This window comes from Canis lupus, chromosome 35 (assembly GCF_048164855.1).
Source record: "Canis lupus baileyi chromosome 35, mCanLup2.hap1, whole genome shotgun sequence".
NCBI classification, from domain to species: Eukaryota; Metazoa; Chordata; class Mammalia; order Carnivora; family Canidae; genus Canis; species Canis lupus.
Window position 1 is genome coordinate 30,555,421 of NC_132872.1, and position 25,460 is coordinate 30,580,880.

The 25,460-nt window shown below is 39.1% G+C and overlaps 1 protein-coding gene and 1 long non-coding RNA gene across 5 annotated transcripts in view; both read right to left on the reverse strand.

Moving 5' to 3' along the window:
- EPHA3 (EPH receptor A3) overlaps positions 1–25,460 on the reverse strand; it is a 325,699-nt gene that overhangs the window by 155,807 nt on the left and 144,432 nt on the right. The window lies entirely within an intron of this gene.
- On the reverse strand, positions 18,136–19,296 carry LOC140624981 (uncharacterized). Its single transcript, XR_012024400.1, has 2 exons — positions 18,592–19,296; positions 18,136–18,489 (listed from the first exon to the last, which is right to left on the reverse strand). It is a non-coding gene; the product is annotated as an uncharacterized lncRNA (long non-coding RNA).

The following is a 25,460-nucleotide window of genomic DNA, read 5'->3' on the forward strand; positions in this document are numbered from 1 at the left end:
CTCTACTAAACAATAACATTATGCTGCAATATGAATATGATCGACTTTCGAAGACGCACTAAATAGATCGCTCTTCTACCTACAGAAGACACGACTCTGGGGCTTTTATAGATCGAAATAAAGCGAAAAAGCTGATGGGATGCCATCCCCTCACACGAAAATTGGAATGATTATCTTATTTATTTATTTAATTGTCCAGACAAGATTCTTTCATTATTGTAAGTAATGAAAGGTTTTCCAAAGTGGTGAGGTAGTCAGTTTATTTTTCTTTACTTCCTTGAATACATCCAAGATGTTAAAAAGATCGACGTTCACAAATTAGCCACACTCCATTTGTTTCAGTGGCTGACGTCCCCAGTAATGTTCCCTAAGCGTCGCACCTTTACTCAGACAGAGCTTATCGACACCAGTATCATATCCTCAATTAACATTCCAGGGTCTGTTCTGTTGTGTTGAGCTTCTTATAAAATTAAAAAAAAAAAAAAAAAAAGAATACATCTCCATTCATGGAAATTTGTGGAGAAGATTATTATTTCAACTCTAAATAAGTATCCTTTGGTATTTTATACTTAACTCTCAATTTACACAATTTATATTTACTGTAATACATTGGGATTCAGATGACCAGAATTGTTCTTCGAATATAGTTGCTGAATCCGTAACAAATGCTCACAAGCATGGGGAGATGGAAAAATTTAAATACATAAATCAAGGTATCATGTGACTTAGTTTAATTAATATGAAACCCTATTTTATTTTATTACTGAAAGTGACATTTATCAATCCCTTGTGCATGTTAATGTGCTAGTCTCTGTTCAAAGTAAGCTCAGAAAAATTTATTTAAGACTGAATATATGGGGATCCCTGGGTGGCGCAGCGGTTTGGCGCCTGCCTTTGGCCCAGGGCGCGATCCTGGAGACCCGGGATCGAATCCCACGTCGGGCTCCCGGTGCATGGAGCCTGCTTCTCCCTCTGCCTGTGTCTCTGCCTCTCTCTCTCTCTGTGACTATCATGAATAAAAAAAAAAAAAAAAAAAAAGACTGAATATATGTTTTATTACTAAAAGTGACATTATCAACTGTTTCTGTCAAAATATCCACAATATATCATTCCAAATATTGTGGCAGCTTAAAAGTGGAAAATGGGGAAGGCTCCACACTGATCCCACAATGCAGCCAAGACTCAAAATGTTTTGAGAACTCTTTTTTGACATCGCCACGAGAGACATTTTACCAGCCACACAAGAAAATATTCTTCAGTGCTTTAAATGCATGACTCCTTTTCTTTTCTTCTCTTCTTTTTATCCCTAAGTGGCCTTTCTTATTCGGTAATTCATTTTATCAGCAACCGGGTATGACTCTGGATAATTCCTAACAACTATGAAAATTCAACTTAGGAAGTTCAATTCTCCTTATGGGAAAAAAATAAAAATGTGTGTCTATTGCTTTTTTTTTTTTTTTCTATTGCATTTATTTAAAGAATGGCTCATAGGTTCTGAAGGAATGATTTGGTACCTTCATGGAAATGCCAGACAGGTTACTGTATAAACGGGTCTCACAAACAATGTAACTTAGAAGTGAAGGAGACACTCAGAAGTCTCCGAAACGTAGGTATGGCACTCTGGTAAGGAGACAGAGGCTGTACATTTTGAGAGGTTTCATTTTTAAGAAATTGGCTGCACCACACAGGATTTCCTTTATTAAAATAAATGGCAGACACTATATTGACTCAGTATATCTTAGTGGAGAGCAGTGTGACATTGTGGTTGGAACCTGAACTCTGAAGTCAGACAGTGAAGGTTGAAATCTGGCTCCAGAGCTTATTACCTGAGTGACACTGGACAAATTTCAGACAACGAAGATAATTGTTGAAGTATTAAATGAGATCATCTAAATAAAACTGTTTAGCATGATGTCTGGAAACATAGTATGTAGAGTAATTCAGTCCTCCCACTTTCTCTCTGCTTCTGAGCTTAAGCCTGTGCGTAGTTTGTCAGTCCATCCAACTTTACATGTATTGATGATGCTAAATGGGTTTCAAGGGTAGTTTATATTGATGTTAACTTTATTGCTTTTATTATAGAAAAAGAAATGAGTTGGAGTAAATGCTACCTTTCTGATATATATATATATTTATATATATATATTCCAATGGGGAAGACAAGACATTTTGGTCTTCAGACTTTAATCGTTCCTTGTCAATTAGCAGATTTACTGAGTAGCTGCATAATAAACAAAATGAAGTAATCACAATTACCCAAGACATAAATCTATTGTGGTTCAAGTCCTGGTAAGTACTAGCACTAACGTTTTAAATTCTTTCTTCATTTGGCATCGGGGTAAACATAATGTGACAACAAAAATAAAAGTCTTATGTCCAAGAGAAAAATTGACATAATAGATACAGAAACAGGCAGGTACACGGTAATACTATTTCAGACTGTAGGTAGGCAAAACTATGAGAGTAGCTGCTACTGAGTGCTATCAAAATTGTTATTTAAGGCTAGATATAAAAATCAATTATATTTTCCTGTTTTATCGATAGTGGTAGACAAACTCCTGTCCAACATGTTTTCTTTAAAACTCTGCCTCTATCATTTTAATGGTAATTAATTATGATAAGAAACTGGGCTCTGGAGCTGGATAGTTTGAGATTCAAATCCTGACCCCACCACTTCTTGCTGTCACCTTGAGCAGAAGACTCAGATCAATACCCTCATTTGTAAATTGCAGATGATCATAAAAGCTTATAATGGTGGCGTGATGCTTGAATGAGATAGTCCATGTACAGATTTTTGCACAGTGCCTGCACATATTACACAGTTAATAAATATTTCTATTTATTATTATGGTATTATGTTATCACTACTTTTCTTCCATTCATCTTAAATTTAAATTTCCAGACTAAGATCTCCTGATGTTCCATTTTCTGTTGATAGTTTCATTATGCTCTTTTCTCCACATGTCAGTCATGCTAGAAATTTCCTTTTTTCTTTTCTGCATACAATCATCAATCACCAACTACTGCCAATTTAGGCCATGTAATCCTTTTGTCTTTTCTTTCATTCACATAACCAACATATTAATTCAGTTTAGATAAGTATAATAATTTTCTTACTATTCTCCCTAATATTTGTTTCCTTGTCACTTCATCCTGATTATTATTGTCAAAAATTGGCTATATCATCATCCTGTTACTTGTTCCACAATTTGAATGGTTACTGCTGCCTTTATGTAGAATGATTAACTTCAAGTCTCTAAAATCTCAAATTTACATACTTCTTCAAACATATTGTCATCTTTTATTACCCTCTTACTTAAAATTATCTCTTCTTTGATCATTTTTCTCTGCATACTTCTCATATGTAGTATTTATCTACATGGAAAGGCTTTCTCCAAATGAATATACTAGCCTTAGAAAATTTGCCAACATTATAGCTTGTCTACATAGGAGTCTCTAAATATCTAACCTTTAGTAAATTCTTATAAGGCTGAGCTCTTGTGTTTGTAAGCCAGTTAGTGGTTAATTATACATTGTTTTTATCTGTTCTATATATTTGATTGACTTATATCCCACACTTTTTCCTCATTTTAAGAATCTGCAGCACACATTACTTTATAGGATCTTATGCCTTTCTCAGCACCTCTGATACATAATCTTAAAATACAAGCAAATATTTAATTAATTTAATTAATACCTAACAAATCTCAATCTTTGACTCCTGAGCAAGATAGAATAACAGCAACTAGATTTACCATATCATAAGAGGAAAATAAAGACAAGAAACTTGAGTATCAGGCAACAAAAACAGTGATTCTTAAGAAAAGGGAAATGGCTAAGATGAGCTCTGCAATGTAACATCTTTCTGCCATTAGATTTTCCAGGCAGCAAAATGAGGGGGAGGAACTAGGACAGAGCTCAGGAAACTCCTTGATTTCAGGAAGTGAGGTTGAAATTTCAGGGAAACCAAATTCACTAGAGTTCTCAGGAAAGACTACCAGAGAGGAGAGAACTGCATTGAGAGAGACAATGGTCATCTGTGGAAGATCTTCCTTCAGCTTCCAGCAGAGTACTACTCATTAGCCCATGTGTGAGAAAACCTCTTGAAACCAGGGAAAGAACTACCCCAAGTATCATGTTCGGTTCTCATAGAAGGCTGGGAAAAATGCTTGCTCCCACCAGCCAAATAGGAAAACCTTAAGACTCATGGAACATTAGAAACATGGAAGTGTCTTACTTAAGAGTGAGGAATACACAACCCTTGTTTTAACATTGCTGTGATTCCACATTAAAGATCTGAAAAGCCAAATTCACAAGAATCGAACTGCTTCCCAATAATGTAACTGTGTTCCATTAAAAAAAGCTCAAGAATATTTATAGAAATACAAAAATATCTAGCAATCAAGAAGGTGAAAGTCACAATGATTGGCATAAAAAAATTACAAGGCATGTAGAAAAATACAACTCATAATAAAGAGGAAAATCAATCAAGATCAACCCAGAATTGTTATAGATGTTAAATTTAGTAAGCAGTGATATTAGAAGTGTTATTAAACTATATTCCAAATGTTCAAAAAGTTAAATACAAAATGGAAGATATAAAAAGGATACAAATAAACTTCTAAACATAAAAATTTCACAACATTTGATGGAGTGCCTGGCTGGCTCAGTCGATAAAGCATGAGACGCTTGATCTCAGGATCATGAGTTCAAACACCATATTGGGTGTAGAGATTATTTTTTAAAAATTACAGTGTCTGATATTAAAAATACACTGAATTAGACGGGTGCAGATCAAATGCTACAATGAAAAAGATTCATGAGCTTTAAGACATAGAAACTATCTAAAATGTAGAATACAGAGAAAAACAAAAAACGAAGAGCATTAATGAACTCCAGAACTACTTCAATTTGCCTAAAATATGTGCAACTGGAGTTCCCAGTGAGTGGTGGGAATATTGGAAAAAATAAAAACTGAAAGTTTTCCAAATTTGATGATAATAAAAACCCACATATCTAAAATCAATAAATCCCACTCATAAGAAAAAGAAAACTCCACGAAGGCACATTATAAACTATTCAAACCAGTACTGGAGCCAACTGAAAAGCAAGCACAGAAAAGTGACACTTCACATAAAAAGAAATAAAGATTACAACAGATTTCTCATCTTGGAACAGTAAGAATGGAACAGCATCTCTAAAGTTCTAAAATAAAAAAATTGTCAACCTAGAAGTCTATTCCCATCAAAGTATCTTTCAAAAAAGAGAGTAAACTTTCTCAGACAACCAAAGTTGAGAGATAGATGCCCAGCAGACTTACACTACAAGAAATGTTTACAGAAGTCTTTAGGAAGTAAGAAAATTATACTAGATAGAAATAGAGATTGACATAAAGAACTAAAAACAACAGCTTTAGTAACTACACTGGTAACTATATAAGAGTGATAACTTTTAATTTATTAAACTATAATTGAATTTTTAAACTAAAATATTAACAATGTATTATTAGATTTACAGCACATGTGTAAAGGTAAACTAAAATGTTTGAAAGCAACAACTTAAAATTGAGGGGTGGAGAAAGTACAGTTCTCTCAACAAGTAGTGTTGAAGCAATTGTTTCAGAATCATTTGCAAAAGATGAACTTAGTCCAAAATTTGCATCACATTCAAAAATCAATTCACATGAATCACAGACTTACTGAAAACCAAAACCGAACCCAAAAACTATCTAGAAGAAAACATAAAATTATTGTGACCTGTGTCAGGACAATAGTTGGCCCACAGGTCAAATTAAACCTCCCACCTAGGTTTCTATGATATATGAGCTAAAAATACGTTTTTTACATATTTAAATTATTGAAGGATTTTTAAGAAGAAGAACATTACTTCATAATACATAAAATGTGAAATTCAAATTTTAGGAAATAATTACTAGAACACAACAGATTCATTCATTTATACTGTTTTTGTGGCAGCTTTTATACTACAAGCACAAAAATGGTTAGTGAAGCAGAGGTTATATGGATAAAAAGCCTAAATAGTTGACATCTGGCCCTTTAAGAAAAATAATTGCCAACCCCTATGATAGGCAAAGATTTCTTAGATATGACAGCAGAAGCACAGCCAATAAAAGAATAAATTGATAAACTGGACTCTGTCAAAATTTAAAATTCACCTCTTCAAAAGACTATAAAGAAAATGAAAAGCATTAACATAAACTGGGAGAAAATAGTTGTAAGTCAAAAATATCTGATGAAAGAATTGTGTTGAGTGTATAAAGAACTCTCAAACTCCATGGTTTAACCCCAACCATTCAAAAAAAGGACAAAATATTTAACCATACATTTCACAAAAGATGATACATAGATTGGAAATAAGCATGTGAAAAGATGCTCAACATTATTACCTTTACGGAAACGCAAATCAAAAGTACAATAAAATACCAAATATGCACCTGTGAGAATGGCAAAAATTTCTCCAAAAGTATTGCCCCTACCAAAGGTTCACAAGGATATAAACTGGAATTCTCATGTAGTGCTAGCAGGAATATAGTAGGTTTTAGACATTTTGGAAAACATGTTGCCACCTTCTTCAAAGCTTAAATGCCATGTGAGAAACCCAGTTTCTGGTGTTTATTCAAAAGAAACTAAACATGAGCCAGGCAGCAAAATGAATACAAAGAAGTCGTATGCACAAATGTGTACTCAATTCAAAGATTTTTGAAATTTGGAATAAATTTCAGCAATGTGTGTGTGTGTGGGGGGGGGTGTAAGGGGAGAAAGCAAGATTTTAAAAATTAAACTAAGTGTAGAAACTTTGTGTTTTCTTTGTTTGTTGTATCAGGGTTTTTTTCTTTTAAGGTTTAGTCAAAATACAGGTCAGTATTGGTGTATGGAGTAGAATTCGGTGATTTATCACACAGGTACAACAGCCGGTACTCATCACAACACCCTTTTCAATACCCATCCTCCAAGTAGCCCATCTCCCATCTAGCTCCCTCCGCCACCCCTCAGTTTGTTCTCATCATTTAGAGTCTCTTATGACTTATTTCCCTCTCTTTTCCCCTTTCCCCCATGTTTATCCATTTTCTTTCTTAAATTCAACATGTAAGTGAGATCATATGATATGTGTCTTTCTCTGATTGACTATTTTCACTCAAGAGAGTACACTCTAACTCCATCCTCATTATTGTCAATGGCAAGATTTCATTTTTTTTTGATGTCTGTTATATATATGACATATATATATATATATATATAGGCTATTGTTGATAATGCAGCTATAAACATTGGGGTGCATGCATCCCTTCAAACCTATATTTTGTATCCTTTCGTAAATACTTAGTATTTGCTGGATCAGAGGGTAGCTCTATTTTTTTACTTTTTGAGGACCCTCCATCCCGTTCTCCAGAGTAGCTACGTGAGTTTGTATTCCCAACAACAATGTAGAGGGTTCCCCTTTCTCCACATCCTCACCAACATCTGTTGTTTCCTCTGTTGTTAATTTTAGCTATTCTTACTGGTGTGAGGTGATATCTCATCGTGGTTTTAATTTTTATTTCTCTGATGATCAGTGACGTTCAGTATCTTTTCATGTGTTGGCCATCTGGATGTCTTCTTTGGAAAAGTGTCTGTTCATGTCTTCTGCCCACTTCTTAACTGGGTTGTATTTTGGTTGTTAAGTTTGATAAGTTCTTTATAGATTCTGGATACAAACCCTTTATCAGATATGTCACTTTCAAATATCTTGTCTCATTCCATAGGCAGCCTTTTAGTTTTGCTGGTTATTTCTTTCACTGTGCAGATGCTTTTTGCTTTGATGAAGTCCCAATAGTTCAGTTTTGCTTTTGTTTTCTTTGCCTCCAGCAACGTGTCTAGTAAAAGTTGCTATGGCTGAGGTCAAAGTGACTGCTGCTTGTGTTCCCTTCTAGGATTTTGATGGTTTCCTGTCTCACATTTAGGTCTTTCAACCATATTGAGTTTATTTTTGTGTAAGGTATAAGAGAGTGGTCTAGTTCCATTCTTCTGCATGTGGCTGTCTAGTTTCCCCAACACCATTTGTTGAAGAGACTCTGTTTTTTCTATTGAATCTTTCCTGCCTTGTTGAAGATTATTCAACTGTATATTTGCAGATTCATTTATCAGTTCTCTGCTCTGTTCCATTGATCTGTGTGTCTGTTTTTGTGCCAGTACTATGTTATCTTAAAGACTACAGCTTTGTAATATAGCTTGAAACCCACAATCGTGATGCCTCCAGGTGTGTTTTGTTTTGTTTTTCAGAATTTATTTGGCTATTCGGGGTCTTTAGTGGTTCCATACAAATTTTCAGGATTATTTCTTCTAGCTCTGTGAAAAATGCTGGTAGTGTTTTGATAGAACTTGCATAAATGTCTAGATTGCTTCGGGTAGTATAGACATATTAACAATGCTTGTTCTTCCACTCCATGTGCATGGAATGCTTTTGCATTTCTTCATGTCCTATTCAATTTGTTTCATAAGTGTTCTATAGTTTTCAGAGTACAGATCTTCTACTTCTTTGGTTAGGTTTATTCCTAGGTATCTTATTGTTTTCCTAGGTGCAAGGTGTGTTTTCTAAGTTCCACATAAAAGCTAAAGTAAATTACTTCTTACAAGCGTCTTCCTTGACCTCTTCTACTTTTCCAATGAAATATTCCTTTATTTATTATTAAAGGGATTTATGGAGATAATTGTAGTACCTTTGTAGCACATTTTTTTTAGAATTATAGAAATAATTAGACTTACTAGTCCATTGAGTCCAAAATCTTATTGGCACCACAACATGATAGGTTGTCAACTAAATATTAATTTGATTGCCAGATAATTTACATGCATCTCTGTTCCCCAGGCATCGGTAGTACCATGCTTTCAGATTAATCCTGCTATAAAAAGTAGACTGAGGATCATACATTATCACAAGTTCATTGAAGAAGCAGATATTTTAATTTATCCTGGCCAGCTGGCACATGTCCCATAAACCAGGCCAAACTTTTAGCCTCACAGGGTGGAAAGTTCTGATTTTTTAAGTGACAGAGTCGTAAAATGGAGCAAATGATCCTTACACGTAATCTCATGCAACATCACACTTGAAGGTCCTCAGCGATTTAGTAATAATTCTTCAGTCTTAAGCACCTGCAATTGACTATAAGTTATCTTGTATCTGTCTTCTTCTGATTTTATTACTCAAGAATCTTGTAAATAACTTTTCATCTCTTCTTATCTTTTTATTATTACAGAAGACTGGTCTAAATCAGGTGTTAATTTATAAAACTGATGCAATCATGCACACACTCTCTCAAATATGATTTTTAGAAAATATTTCTAAATAAAAAAACTGAACCTTTGTTTTGCAGACTTCTTTTCCTCTGTAATACAAACTATGAAGTTAACTACATGTAGTTGAATTGTGCACCATCTATAATTATTTCTTAGATATATAGTCTTACTTATAAAACTGTAAACAAAGTACACAAAGAAGGGAAGGCAGTCTAGGCCAGCTCTCACATTACGTAAGTGATGGTCCTTGGGATGGGAGAGGTTCAGTGACTTGCTCACGGCCACAGCTTGAGGAAATGCTTAAATTGGACTTGTATCCATCTTCACTCGCTAATTAATTAGGCAGTTCTAGTGATGAGCCATGTATTATGATAACTATAAATCTTGGATAGAGAAAAAGGCACAAAGCCAACGATCTGAGCGATCTGAGTAAGGACGCTCTGATAGGGAAGAAATCTAGGCACACATCACTCATGTGAATTGATTCTTGATATCTATAGTTCTTCCCTCAAATCTGCCATTAAAGATACATCACAAACAAAATACTTATAACATTACATCAACAATATACGATTGTGAGTTTAATTTATTTCAGTTACAAAATACACCCCATAACTCTTTTTTAAAAGAAGAATAGAGGTTGCCTGCAAATCCTTTTTATCAAGGAATGACCATTCCAGCTTTTATTTTACTTATTTATACATCTAGCAGTAACAGTGAAAATAAATTCTTCGTGCAATGCTAAAGTTTAAAATGGACAGGTAGGTGTCATTTTTATTTACAGATATACCTTCAATCTCCTTTGCAATAAGGTACAGCTTTATTGTTGACCAAACACATGGTTGCACTTTGCTTTCAAGTGTACCAAAAAAGAAAAAGACAAAGAGGAATTAGTAAGAAATTTTAATTAACACTGTCACAGTTTCTTTTTCATAACTTACCATTATACTTTTTGAGCATATTTTTGAAGAGTTGTATCCATTCTTTCTAAACCACGCATGATGCATATGTGAAAACATATTTTCCTCTATCTACTACTCTGATGAGACCACACTTCTTTCTTTTAAGATTTTTTTTATTTATTTGAGAGAGATAAAGAGCGCAAGTGGGGGGGGGGGTGGCAGATGAAGAGGAAGAAATAGCCTTCCCGCTGAGCAGGAGCCAGACGTGGGCTCCATCCCAGGACCCCAGGGTTATGACCTGAGTTGAAGGCAGCCGGTTAACCAACGGAGCCAGCCAGGTGCCCTGAGACCATGCTTTCCACACTATTTTTATTTGTTGATCCAGCAGAGAGAAGAAATAAAGAATATATCAGAGTGAGTTTGGCAGAAATCATCAAAAGATTGTTGGAAATAGTGATACTATTCACCAAAATAATACCCATACCTTTATAAAGGCTATAGAGGAAGATGTAAGTTTTGCTTATAACACTTGTAATAAGACTTCCGAGACAAGGGCCTAGTTAGAAGGAGGTGATCAACAGAAATGAACATTTCGGATAGCAACAGAGCTGTCTAACCAGGAGCTAACAGTAGCCTCACAGTTTGTATTTTTTAATTTATATTTGATAAAAACACAGGAGGGATCTCAGAGGATGAATCTTAAACTGTAGGACAAGAAACATGATCCGTTACATTAGGTGCCTCTGGACTGAGCTTTCTTTGATGGTGATAACCCAGAAAGTTCAAGTTTACCTATAATGGCTCCATGCCTCAGAAAGACCACCCACTACCATCCAATCCATAAAACGATTCACGCCTATTAATCAAACTGTGTTTCTCTAAGTCCCAAGTCTCTATATATGTCATTCTCCACTTGCATGAGTACATGTGCAAAATCTCCCATTCAGAAAATTAGATAAAATCATAATTTCTAATATAAGGCTCTATAGATAAAACGTTGTATGTACATACACTGCCTGTAAATCTACATATATTCTTTTTTAAAAAATATTTTATTTATTTATGAGAGAGAGAGAGAGAGAGAGGCAGAGACACAGGCAGAGGGAGAAGCAGGCTCCATGCAGGGAGCCTGACGTGGGACTCGATCCTGGGTCTCCAGGATCACGCCCTGGGCCAAGGGCAGGTGCTAAACCCCTGAGCCACCCAGGGATCCCCATGTAAATCTACATATATTCTATAGGTACTACCCATCTAGATATACTTACATTTATATACCCTATAAGTCTCAGAAAAATTCAACAAATTAAAAATTGGTTCAAGGCTCAACTTGCCTGGCACAATCTGTCTGCTCCAGGATCCCATTATAAAGGATGGATTACTCTAATATATAACATATAATTTCTTTCCTTTTTCATAGAACACTCTCAGGAGTAGGTTCTGAAATCATTGATTTTTAGTACCAACTTTAATACCAAATTTAGCCATCTACAAGGGAACTTGATTAGTATTCCCAGTTATCAGTAGGAATAAAGAATAAAAGGCAGAGCCAAGCATCAGCTTCCTTCTACCAACCCACATCCCATGCTAAAGAAACTGAGATACAGGAAAGTTAAGGTCTATCTATCCCAATGATCCCCGATGATGGGTGGACAGCATGCACTAGCTCTGTGACAAGGAGCATGTCAACTCACCTTTCCATTTCAGTTCCTTGGCTTGTAAAACAGATGTAATAGTAATAGTTACCTCATAAGGTTGTTCTGGTGACTACAGAGATTAATATATGCAAACACATTGTCCTTCACAATGTACGTGCTATATTAATATTCTGTTACTATAACAGTTATATCATAATTAATATGTCCACTAGTAAAACGTTGCTATCAACATAAGGTGAACATATTTTCAGGATGCTTTACTAAGACCAAAGAACATTTAACAGAAGTGTTCTCCTCAATCTCGGGTTAAATTAAAATGCTTTCTATTTTGAAGTGTAAACTTTCTCTTGAGAACTTTCTAAGCCATGATGTCTCATCTTTCTACAACACTGAAGAAAGGCAGTATGATTATGCAACAATTACGATCCTTTTGAGTTTAATATGCCTAGCAATGTTCAAGGTTTACATATGAAGGATTTATTATCAAACTCATTTTAGGGATCTTTGGTTGGATTTGTCACCTAAGAACATCGCTAGGTCACAGTAACCATTTGCCATTAGCATAGAAGGATTGATTCAAGTCTCCTTCCCTGGTGATTCTAAAACCACCCACAATAATAGAACACTGAAGTCCAAGACACTTTTCACCACGTGATAGTTGCTGTGCTTGTCCACACACGGGCACTTTAGAATAGATATGCCATATGCTCTGCATCCACTCAAGGATTTGAGATAAAGTCCATGAAAGTGGCTATAAATGTCAACATTATACAGCATCATAGTCCTATATTTGTGTCAGGAAGGCGTATTACCAGTTTAAGGCTGTAATCATTCATGTCCTACCAAGTAATGGTATGACACATCCATTTAGAAAGATGCTCTGTGCTCAGAGAGTATTGTACTAAAAAGACAAATGTATATACACCCCAGCTTGAATATACAACATTGACTATGTATGTGAGAAATTGCTTTTTATCATGGTGACTATTATAGATAAATGTCGAACAATTTTTTATTGGCATTCTCTTGTAGCTCTTGCTAAGTCATCTTTTGTTAGGAAGCATGCACATCTCAGGCTACGAATTAACTTTTTTTTTCCCAAAAAAATAAATTCTGGTGTGTTTTCTTATTAGACAGTCATCTCTGTGGAACTGGAATAGTAATCTGAGTTATATTACCATATTTATACATATTTCTAGTTGTCAGGGGAAAAAAGGAAGATAAAACATTGTGTATATATTCTGATATCTTTAAGAAAAATTTGAGGTCAATGTCCCACCTTGGAAGAATCTTGGTGTGGAGAAGAAATGAGAGAGGTAGGATTAAACATAACTGACCCAATCTGGGTCAGCATCAACCTGTGTAATCTGGGCGATTTTCTGTTTTTCTATATGTAGGTAAGGGTGTTGACCTCAATGATCTTTATGAAAATGTTTTACTTCTAAAAAACATTTAATGCTGAACTAAAAGTTTGTTTGACCTTCTTTTATTCCTTTCTTTTGTCCTTTGGGTTTTGTTTTGTTTTGGATTTGTTTAATAAAATTGCCTATCTGTACAATATATATTCCCAGAATGTTATAGTTATTCCAGGTGGTGATGGTTCTCTCTTCTACTTAGCTGACATCACATCGTTGAGGAACCCGGTCAGCCCACAGGCAGGAACAAACCTAGCAAATATCTCTGCAGATCTCACCATTATTGCTCCCTTCTCTTGTGAAGCATCATTAGCACAATAAAAGGACACATTTACCATTGGGGCCTGATCCCTTGGTTTAGAATCTCAATTTTCTTACCGTGCTTTCTAGAAGCTTTGGCGAGCCATTTCACATCACTGGGCCTCAGTTTTCCCATCTGTCAAGTAAGGATAATGATAGTGCTTTCCCTCTAGGGCTGTTCTGTACTTTACATGGAAAGACAGGGAACTGTGCTTGATGCTCAACAACTGTTAGCTACTGTTTTTCTGTTCTTAATTTTCTGCAGCTATAAATTTTAATTTTCTGTTAAAAAGCAAGGATAAATTAAAAAAAATCTTTCTCTCAACAAATAAATGTTTTCAGAGGGCTCCTTGTGAGTCAGGTTTGGTCAGTCAAGTAGCTCATCTTCCTGTGCATACCATGCTTACAATCCAGCCGGCACAGAAAGATGACATCAAGTAAAATGAAACATGGATAGGAGATTTCCAGGTACAGGCAAGAGTCACAACGAAAATAACTCAAGGACACACAGGAGACATGAAGAGGGCTCGGAGAATGAGTGGGGAAGGAAGAAGAAGAGCTTTTACTTGTTCATGTGCGTGATCTGCTGGAGGGCCCAGGCCCCGAGACCCCCTGCCCGCCTGCCTCCCAAACACAGTGCATCCGCCTGTCCCCGCGCACTGACACCTCCCGGGACTCAGAGCCACATCTTGCGGACCCCCGGCTCCTTTGCTGCCTTCTCACATCCGCCCTCAACCCAGAGCAGGGCCACCACTGGACCTGCTCTCCCCACCACACGGCGGCCTCCGGGCTCTGAGGCCCTGAGGCCAGCAGCTCCCCACATTTCTACTTACAGTTAATTAATTTAAACTGATTCCAAATATCAGACAAAGCTCTCCTTACCTTTAATGTGCTGTGAAATGCATATTTACATAAAAAGGCCCTGATATGTTAGGATTGGTTATCCATTTTTCTACCTGAAAATTAGCACAGATGTTTCCTGCAAAGTAGAAATATAACTGGGTCCCGACCCAGTGTTATTACTGGTAGTGCACGAAGGTGAGTGAAAGCATAGAGCATGTGGGGAGCCTTTTGTTACTCCCTCATTCTCAGGTATTTCATCTCCCTAACCAGCCCCCACTGAAGAAATTTCAGTGACAATGCAATATAATATTTTCCCTCTGCCTTAGGAAGCTGCCTATAGGGAATTTTATGAAGATTCACGCAAACAGGGGCTTGAACTTTCAGAAAACCTAGTGCTATTCACCAGTTCAAACAATTTTTTGCCTTGCTATTGATTTTACTTTCCTAAAATAAATTATTTCTATTACCCGTAATGACTAGTTAAATCTTGTTCATGCCCTGTTACTTCATCTGAAAGCAAGCTCCATATACTGCATTCCAAACATAGTCATTTGTATTGATTGGATCTACAATGATTCTTTTGCAAGGCTAACCCTATACCACGTACAGAAACAGTCAACTGCTAAACCAACATTATATGAACATTAATACAACTTAAATTCCAAGAAATAAAGGTAAAAACTTTCAATGGCTTCTAGTATTTATGTATCAGTTAACATGACAAAAAGAATCAACAAGGTTTACACTGCTATATTTAAAAAGTCATGAAGCACTTCAGCTTGGGTCTAGAGAGTTGTTTATTTCTGTATAGAGAAAAGACAATATATTGGCTGCTCATGGTGGGTATTATAATAATAATAGTTCCTTGTTCAGTTTTATTCACTTGTTAGCTTAAATCACAGTATTAGCACTTATAATGGGTTATGGGTCTTTTAAAAATACCAATACAGTAAATAAAAATATGGGAGAGAGAGCATGGTGTGCATCAAATAAAATTATGTTCTTCCATTAGAGGTAATGATCTATTAACTCCCAAGAGTATGGAAAAATCGGCCAGCATCATTTTCTCATTGCATAGGAAGGGAGCGGGGTTTAGGAAAGATAAAAAACGCAGGAAAAGAAATTCTTAATGGAAGGTACACAGTAGATGACCTATGCATGTTACAAATCTACCACCAAGAAAAGGTGCTTATGACTTACAATTAATCAACAAGGATAATGGATATCTTCTATATTAGAAGATAAATATCAATGTTCAATGCTATTTCCTCAACTCTTAAGGGTCTGGCATAGAGTAAGTGTTCATAGGAAAACAGCTTAGTGAACTCTGAGAATAGATTATCATAGCAATCATCACAAATCTGATGAAATAATTTTTGGATTATATGTATGTTTGCTCAAAGATTGAAAATGCCAGAGAAGACAATGGAGTGTCTATATTTACTCACCACTGTATGTTGCCCTAGATGTGTGTCTAGTCCACAGTAGACGTTCAGTAAAACTGTGCTGAGTGAAAGACTGTGAGTGGACCTCACGTGTATGTGAACACCACAGCAGATATTTAGTAAATAGCAATAAAATACACACAAGTCTACACAAATCTAAACACAAGTACTATGACTATGACGGGATTAGGATGTTCCCACTTCTGGGAAAATAATTCAAAATCCACCCTTTTCATAGTTAGACAGCAATGCTGAAGATGGTATTGCTAGTATGTTTTATATACTACATATGATCGTGTCATGCTTATTACCTGTGATATGTCCTTTATACGTATTTTATAGCTGCACATAGTGGTGGGACATGCACAAATACGATGTAGATGCCTTCATGCACCAAAGCTGTGTCTTTTTTTTTTTTTAATTTTTATTTATTTATGATAGTCACACACACACAGAGAGAGAGAGAGAGAGAGAGAGGCAGAGACATAGGCAGAGGGAGAAGCAGGCTCCATGCTCCGGGAGCCCGACGTGGAATTCGATCCCGGGTCTCCAGGATCACACCCTGGGCCAAAGGCAGGCGCTAAACCGCTGCGCCACCCAGGAATCTCCAAAGCTGTGTCTTATAACCTTACTGATGTATTGCTTAATTCCACTGGAACCCAGTTACACCCTGCTCAAGGCTCTGAAACACAATCATCCCCTCCAGAAGAGTTCACTCGGTACTGAGAGACGAGGATTTTGACCTCTCTACTCAGTGCTTTGACTTGTGTACACTGCACAGCAGGGGAAACGTGGTGACAGTGCACCTCTTTCCCAATACCAATCCCATTTTTCATCCCAGACCTCTAGAGCCATGTTATTGATGAGTATTAACTCCGAGATGCTGTCTTTGTACCAGAATCACACAACTGTAGAAAGACTCTCTATAAACACTTATTCCTTAAGTTCTGTTTAAAGGTCCATCTAGGGGTTCCTGGGTGGCTCAGTTGGTTAAGCATCAACTCTTGATGTCAGCTCAGGTCATAACCTCAGGGTTGTGAGGTCAAGCCCCGCACTGGGCTCAGTGCTGGACCTAGATCCTGCTTAAGTAAGATTCTTTCTTTCCCTCTTCCTCCCGTCTCTAAAAACAAAACAAAACAAAACAAAAAGCCATCTAAGCTTCCTATCTAAAGTATCAGTATTTTCTATAAAACTGTATTTAAAAATCATTGTGAAATATGACCATTGCTAAATAAATCCACTTACGTTTTCAAGAAGCAAATGTCATTACATCAATTCTGTATCTAGCTGTGTTGAGGTAATGTTTTATTCTGTGCTTCCCATCACAGACACACAGGCACACGCACACACACACACACACACAGGCACACACACACACGGGGCCACATAACAAAGAATGTTGAAACACTGTAATGATCTTATTTATTTTTTCCTGAGTTTGTAATATGAGTTTATGGAATGAATAGAGAATGATAAAAAATGTTGATATTATGGTTAAATGATTTTTTTAAAAAGATCATTTCATGTTATTAAAATAAATACCTTTTTTGTGTCACATTTAGTCTAATGTGGTTTTCCCCAATGCAGTATATAATAAAATTGAGTGCTCAGATACTATTTATTGTCATTTTTCTTTTCTTTAGTGACCACTAGCTACTTAGCAAAGAGGACTGTGACCAATAATCAACGAGAAGACAAATTAGTAGTCAAATGTATAACATAGTTGCTCAACCCTAATGTTAGAATCATACTCAAAAGGATTATAAGATACTCTATTCTGAGAGATGGTCAATTAAGGAAAACTCAGTTGCTTAAAAGAAAGGGAAAAGAAAAGGAAAGGAAAGGAAAAAGGTAAATTAGCTAAAGTCTTATGTTAAAAATCAGCTTATACCCTAGTTCACTTCATTGAATTTTAAACACATTAATCTCTGAAATTTTAGTAGCATTTATTTTGAATATTTATTAAATACACATCTAAGCCAATAACCAAAAGGTAACCGTACATCAAAAAAAAAAATAGAAAAATTAATTAGCTATGAACAGCATGAGGTAAATGAATATAACCTATTCAATAACTAAATATTTATGTATAGAACAAGGGGTGGTTACTGACATTTTCTCTAGATCTTTCTAGAAGGCTAAACAATGTGTACATTGCATTAATAAGAAAAGACTCTTTCTTTAAAACTCCTATATTTCTCCCTACTTAAGTGAGGTTTTGTGAGTGTGCGCACATACTAATAAAAAAAAAGAGGAAAAAAAACTCTAAGAAAACAGTGTCGTTTCTTTGACATAGCTATTTATTTGCAAAAACAATTTTAGATTTAAAATAAAAGACTACTCCCAGAATTTAAATAATACATAGTCTGCTATTTAAGAGCCTAGAAAAAAACCCACCATATACACATTTGGTTCAAATTTTCCACAGTTTAAGTCAAATGCATGTTTAGGAATCCTCAAGGACGCAGTTGTAAACACACTTACACATGAGCTCAGTCACACCCCTCCCCTGCACAGACACTCAGAGGAATGAAACCTATCCTCTCTTTGAAGTTCATTTGCTTTCATTTTGGAGCATTTCTTCTGGGCAATTCAGGCAAATCTCCGGGGCAATGGGCCTCTTCATCAGGAATTCCCTACCGGAGAAATTGATAATTTATACGTACAGATCTCTGATACGATCTACGGAACTCCGAAAAGCAGAGCAATCCCTTCCAGTCTGCTCCCCATTCGCGAACCTGGGGCCGCGGGTCCTGCAGGAAGGGCGGGAGGAGCCACGGCAACAGGGCTGCGCCCACGGGGCCAGGAGCTCTCGCGGGAGGACGCCCGGCCCCTGGGACGCGCGCCTGCTGGGTGTGCCCCGGCCTTCCCCGCGCCTCGGGCCGAACGCTGACCGGTCGGGGCCGAAGCAGACGCCGGGAGCCGGGAGCCGAGCGAGGGCCGCGCTGCAAACGCTTTCACTTCATGGCCTTGGTCGGCTCGGCACGTTGGCAGGGCTCGTCCGCCGGGTTCCCGCCCGGGAGCGCCGGCCTGGGGGCTGCACGCACCTACAGGCCGCACCCGCCGCGGGCCCTCGCCGGCCGCCACCGAGCTCAGCAAATGACGTCCCAGTGCGCCCGGCATCAAGGACAAACCTTTGGAAATGAAGCGCGAAGCAGGACGTGCACTAACGTCCCAGCCGGTGGGCTAACCCCCCCCCCCCCCCCCCCGCACAGGGGGCGGCGAGACCGCTGGGGAGTCTGCGTGTGCGGAAAGGCGCCTCGTAAAAAAGAAAGAGAGCGTGAACCCATCATAAACCTCGTAAAAGCACAGACCTTTGTCAGAAAAAATACAGCAAACCTGTCTGAGCCGAACCTCACGAAGGCTCCGGGAGGGCGGCTGCAGCGGCGCCGCGGCTGTGGGGAGGCGGAAGCGCCACGCGCCGGCCCGGCGGGGTCTGAGGAGCAGCTCCGAGCGCGGGAGCCTGCGAAGGGCCGGGAGGCCAGGCCGCGCCCGCCCCTGGGCTGACGCGCGCGGATCTTCCCAAGTGGGGGAAGGAGGAGTCCCCGAAAGGTACGGCTTCAGGGAAAACCGGGAGAGAAAGCGGCCAACGGGGGGGGGGGGGGGGGGGGTCGCGTCGTGAGCCGGGCGCGGCGGCCGCTTCCCCGCGAGGCGCAGCTCCGAGCCCCAGCGAAGGTCCCAGGGCGCCAGGGGCCGCGCTCCCCAGGCAGCGCCCCCGGCCCCGCGACCCCCGCGACCCCCGCGACCCCGGGCCCCGGCCCCGGCCGCCTGCTGGGCGCACAGGGCGACGGCACCACGGCCTCCTCCCAGGCCCGAGGGAGCCCCGCGTTCCCCGCAGCCCTCGGCGCCGCCCGCCGCCGCGCTTCCTCCCCGACCCCGACCCCGACCCCGACCCCGACCCCGACCCCGGCCCCAGGGATGAAGAGCCCGGGGCCCCTCCCCACGGGGCTGCAGTCCGCACTGCAACACGGCGGGGGGCGGGGGGCGCCGGCTGGACCGCGGGAAGCCCTGCCTGCGGCTCCAGCTGCGAGGAGCCCCGAGGCCTCAGGGCTGACCGGCGTCCGGCACCGGCCCCCAGCACCGCGCCCCCTGGGCGTCCCCGGGATGCACGGGCCGGGCCTCCGGGCCTCCGGGCCTCCTGACCTGCGCGCCTCCGGGCCTCCGGGCCTCCTGACCTGCGGGCCTCCGGGCCTCCTGACCTGCGCGCCTCCGGGCCTCCTGACCTGCGGGCGCCTCCGAGCCCCATGCCTCCAGCCCCCGGGCCCCCGGGCGTCCGAGCCTGCGGCGGGGAACGCGCACCCTCCCCCCCGTGGACGGCGCCCACTCGTGTGGGGCAGAGGCACCGTCCCCTGTCCGTGGGACGCCTTGTCTCAGACACGCAGCTTCTCCAGCGGTGGGAAGCTCGGGTGGACACGTACACAAAAGCAGCTATGCTGGCAAAGCACATGGACCTCAGGGTCCAGAGGACTTACTTTTCTTTTGAACTTCAATTTCAATGAAACTAAACAAGGTGGAGCTAGCTGTTCCATCTTGAACGAGTCACACCCATTCTAAGCTTTAGTTTGACCGTTAAGTAAAATTCTTAAAGTATTAACGTCTACTGAACTGAATGTTAGGAGAATCAGAAAAAAATATACACGGGAAGTGCCTGACGTGCATATCAAACTACAAAATGGGAGCGTGACATCTGGTTGATACACGTGTACGGGAGAGTCGGCCCCCCTTTCACCTGACCGGTAGGTATTCTCGGGAGGAGGAGCTCGGTGGTGATTAGGTCGTGCTTCCCGTTCTTGAATTTCTCCCTTGACTCCCTGGTTACTAGCCTAAATCATTGTTCAGTCTTCAAAAGTGCAAAACACTGTAGCAAAGAGGTAAAAGGCAGGTATTCGATTCACTATATCAAAGTGACTCCCGAAGATACCAATCTTCATCTCTAGCCAAGTTGTTTTAGTCATGACACAAGTGATCTCTCTTTCAGACGTGTTTTTCTGTTCTCTATTGATTCACTGAAATCTATGGCCTTCAGATTAAGCTATCATTCCTTACTCATTAGAAAATATTAGAATTTAACATAGACCATGAGACAAAAGTCTGATGATTTTACCGCAATGATGTGCCCTAACCTTCCTCCTCTCTAAATACTGAGTATCTGCCATATTTATAGAACACTAAAGAAGGCTAAAGTAAAAAAATACACCAACACTATAGTGACCAAGATGGAATGATTTAGTTTCTTAGATTTTAAAACACATCAAAGAGGCCAGAAAACCAACTACTGTGAGGCTTGGACAAAATGGGAAAGTGGCAGATAAATAGGAAACAACAAATGAAGTTGATCGTCATTATTGGTGACTTCTGCATATGTGGATTCGCCTCCTCACTAAAGTTTATCTGTCACTACAAAGTCAATACCCAAGGCTTGCTCTTGGTCACTGGAAGGTTTGTACAGAGTGGCAGAAAATTTTTGGCTGGACGTGCACATTTCAAAAACAAGGAGAAATCCTGCCAGGTGGGTGGCTCAGTGGTAGAGGATCTGCCTTGGGCTCAGGGCATGACCCGGGGTCCTGGGATGAGTCCTGCACTGGGCTCCCCGCAGGGAGCCTGTTTCTCCCTCTGCCTCAATCCCAGGACCCCAGGATCACGCCCTGAGCCCAAGGCAGACGCTCAACCGCTGAGCCATCCAGGCGTTCCTAGCCTGTTCATTTTTAAATTAAAACACAGATAGGTTTTTTTTTGTTTGTTTGTTTTTAATCAGAAAGAAAGAGGAAAAGAGAAAAATGGTAAACAAGGGAAATTTTCTAGGGAATGTTTGAAAGCTGACCTTGCATCTATTCGTTATAACCACGAGGCGCAGACAAGATTGGATAAAGCAAGATCCTTAAGTAGAACTCTTGTTGAGCTCAACTTAAAGGAGGACACACATTTAAAATGGTTATGCTGGACTGAATGCATACGCAAGCCACAACATCCCACACACTCCTGCGTCTCCTACAGACATGAGACAGACGTGAGGGTCAGGCCGGCTGTAGATCAGGAGAAAGGGTGCACATGGCTGACACTTAGTCATGAAGAACAGGTGGGCCAGCAGCTGGCCACAGACGGACAGGCACCAACTAGAAGACAGTGGACAGAAGGCCTGTCAAAGGAGGGTGAAGGATTTCAGAGTCTAAGGTCAATGGGAAACCAGAAGCCCAGGCTTCTCCAAGTCAGATAATAACTGGCAAGGATGATGATTAATAATAGTACCAGGAAGAGCAACAACAATAATAACAATATGCGATCTCAGTTACTAAGCATTGGCTGTGGGTCGCCGTGAAGAATGATTCAACATATATTAACGGATCCTCGTATAATACTTAATTCCCATCCTGTGGATAATACAACTGAGTTTTGGATTTCTTATTCACGGAAGATCCACTAGCTGTCTGAGGTCTGCCTTACATACACTCTTAGTACTCCCGACACCCTGTCAAAGAGGGATTGTCACCACTTACATTCTAAAGATAACTCAGGCACTCAAAGACCAGTGACTTGAAGGCACACACCTCGTAACTGGAAATCTTGTCATTCAAAACCAGGCGGTTCTACGCCAATGGTTCTCACACGACATCAGTGGTTCTCACATGACACAGGCATCATGATCACCTGGCAAATCCGCATTGATGAGCCCCCATACAGAGTTTCCGACTCAGTCTGCACTGGGACCAGACAGCTTACATTTCTTTTTTAAGCTAAAAAGAAGTATTTGAAGTATAGTTCACATACAGTACCGTATTTATGTGTATGACCTACTCCCCGGTGATGCTGCTGGTCTGAGGTCCACACTCTGAGAACTACTTTTCTAAACTCCCTGGATGTGGGAAGGTCATTTAAATTCTCTGTACCTCATTCTCTATAAAATATGTAAAAGTCAATCTTCCTCATAGGATGGTTTTGAAGATTAAATAAGGTACCATGTGAAACTGTACCTGAAAGTGCAGAGTACATAAAAAAGAAAGTCCTAAGTACATAAAAAAAAGATCTTATTATTGGACAGAAGAGTTCCAAAAGTAACACTTGAATTAGATTGTGATGTTTTAAGGAGTTGGAAAGCAAAAACAGTCATGTCATAAAACTATCATTTCTGCAATTCTAAGTAATAGTCACAGATTTATCCTGTGTCCTTGTATCAGATACAAAACCTTGTTTTGACCTCAAGGGTTTTTTTTTTTTTTTTTTTTTTCTTCCTGACTTGTAAATAACAAAAATCATATCATTTACCACAATACAGGAAGGTTGAGAAGAATAACTTGTACAATTATTTTATAGCACTTTGTGAAAATAATGGAGTATATAAAAGCTAATAATAAATTTCACCTTCCTCAAAGAACATTGTAAATTTTCAATCTTAGCTGATTTACTGCTATAGCTAAAGTGCTAAAGTTATAGACAAGATTTTTTTCCTGAAAAATCATCACCGTTAGGCTCTCTCTTTTAATGTGTCATCAATATAACTTATAATTATCTAATTGTCCAGTATCCTGACAATATATTCAGTTTCCTCACTTTCAAGTACATTGATTCTGTAATAAAAACTTCAGTCGCTTATAAAGAATAAAAACAGTCATTTTTTAACATAGCCCACGCATGTTAAAAAATCAGAAAAGGGAAAAAATCCAGTTTGGAGCTTTTAGAAAGTTGAAGTATCCCTTTACACTTTGAGAACACAGTGAACTGAAAGATGAGTGATCCTTTCTTATTATTTCTTCCTACGCAATGAAGATTAGCCACATGAACAGACATATCTTTCAGCAGCAATAGCATTAGGAGACATGTGTTTTCAGAAAGAGAAAGTTAATCTACGGAGGGCAGTTTGAAACTGGGGTGGCCTCACAGACTAGGTGTCAGAAGTTGTGAATTTTAATCCCTCCCAAACACCACCCAGTGCCACTGACTTGTGTGGCCTGGGGCAAGTGACTTGCTGCTTTTGGCATTTAAATGCATCCTTAGGAAAAATGGATAACGTTCCATTAACCTACCACAAATAATTGACCACGTGACTCTTCTGAAGGACTTCAGGAGCCCATCCTAGCTATCAGGGCCTTCACCTATCTTCTCCACTATCGCAAACATTTGGCAGAAACTCTGTAGAAAGCCAATGTGAAACGAGACTGGTAACAAAAAGAGCCTCCAACCAGTTAAAATTACAAACAAAACATACTTGTAGCCTAATGGAATCACGCCCTTTTAAAACAAAATCCTATCATTTACTGTTGTGCTTTCCTCAAACAAACCCAGGATCATCTCAGAAACTGTTAGCATTATGGCGTAACATTTTAAGTCTTTGCTTGATTCCCGTTTATTCTCAACATTTATTTATTTTTTTTTTTTTTGCAGTTTTCAAAAAAAAAAAATTTAAAAGTCAGTCCAAGTTTAAGGAGAAATAAAGCAATGATTGATTCTATGCGGTGTGACTATACCGGGACAGCCTTCATAAAGTTATTTTTAAAACTTAACTGACTAAAAAGCAATATCTCCTTATGAAGTCTTTCCTTTTAAACCACCTTCTTCCAGCATGAAGGACTTTTAATGATCACGGAGAAACATCCTTTCTTTGGGATCCTGCTTCCAGGCTACCAGCGAGAACAGCAGGGCTGTGACTTGTGTCAGTCAGTGGTGCCCAAGCCTTTCTTTCCAAACGAGAATAGGATTCCAGACTGAATAAATCAAGTTTTTCCCTCTCTGCCTGAGTAACATCTGAATTAGCCACAGTGTAAAATAACCAAGGATAATTAATTATATGCTTTAAGTCAACCCTCATTCGCTTCCAATTCCAGTACACAGACATCTTTTTTTAAGGTCGTTACAAAGGAAATTACAATGATGCTCATCGTCTTCTACTTCTTGAAGGCTTTGCCATTACCTGCTATAACTTTTATAAAATAATCTTTAGTAAGAAAAGCTAACTTCACCCACTATCCTGCTGAGTTACCACTCACCTTCTGTTACGTGTTTTATTTCTATTTCGTTTCTACCCGTGCCTTAGAAAGAGAGATTTCTCTTCATCCGGTTTGCTTATACTCTGCAAGTTTCCTTACATTCTCTGAGAAAAAGATACCCCCAGGCAGAAGATGAGAAGAAATGGTAGAAGATATTAGACAATTTTTTTTTAATGCAGTCCTATGTTAAATCTTTTTTAAAGGCCACTGGCTTCCAAAGGTCTCAGCCCTTTCAAAGTTGGATAACTGAATCTCTGTTTCTGAAGAAAAATGTGTTAGGACATATTAAAAGAAGTTTTGAGAATATTATTTCATATTTGGTAAATGACCATGGTATTTTTTCACTGCTAAATTTTCCAGTCTATTCCTGTTTTTGAGATAATTTATTTTTAATGAGGTATCGTTTAATAAAACCAATTTGCTATAATCATAACAGTAGTATAACAATCATGTTGATCAGGAGAAAACACAAAAATATAAAGAAATCTAAAGTGTAAAAAAAATCTAATTACTCATGATGATTAAATATGCTAAGGGCTTAAGTAACTGAGTATCCTCAGTTTTGGAAGAAAATTAAGAGGTGTTTTAGAAACATTTACATGTAAAAACTGAGACCCTTTTGTCAAAAT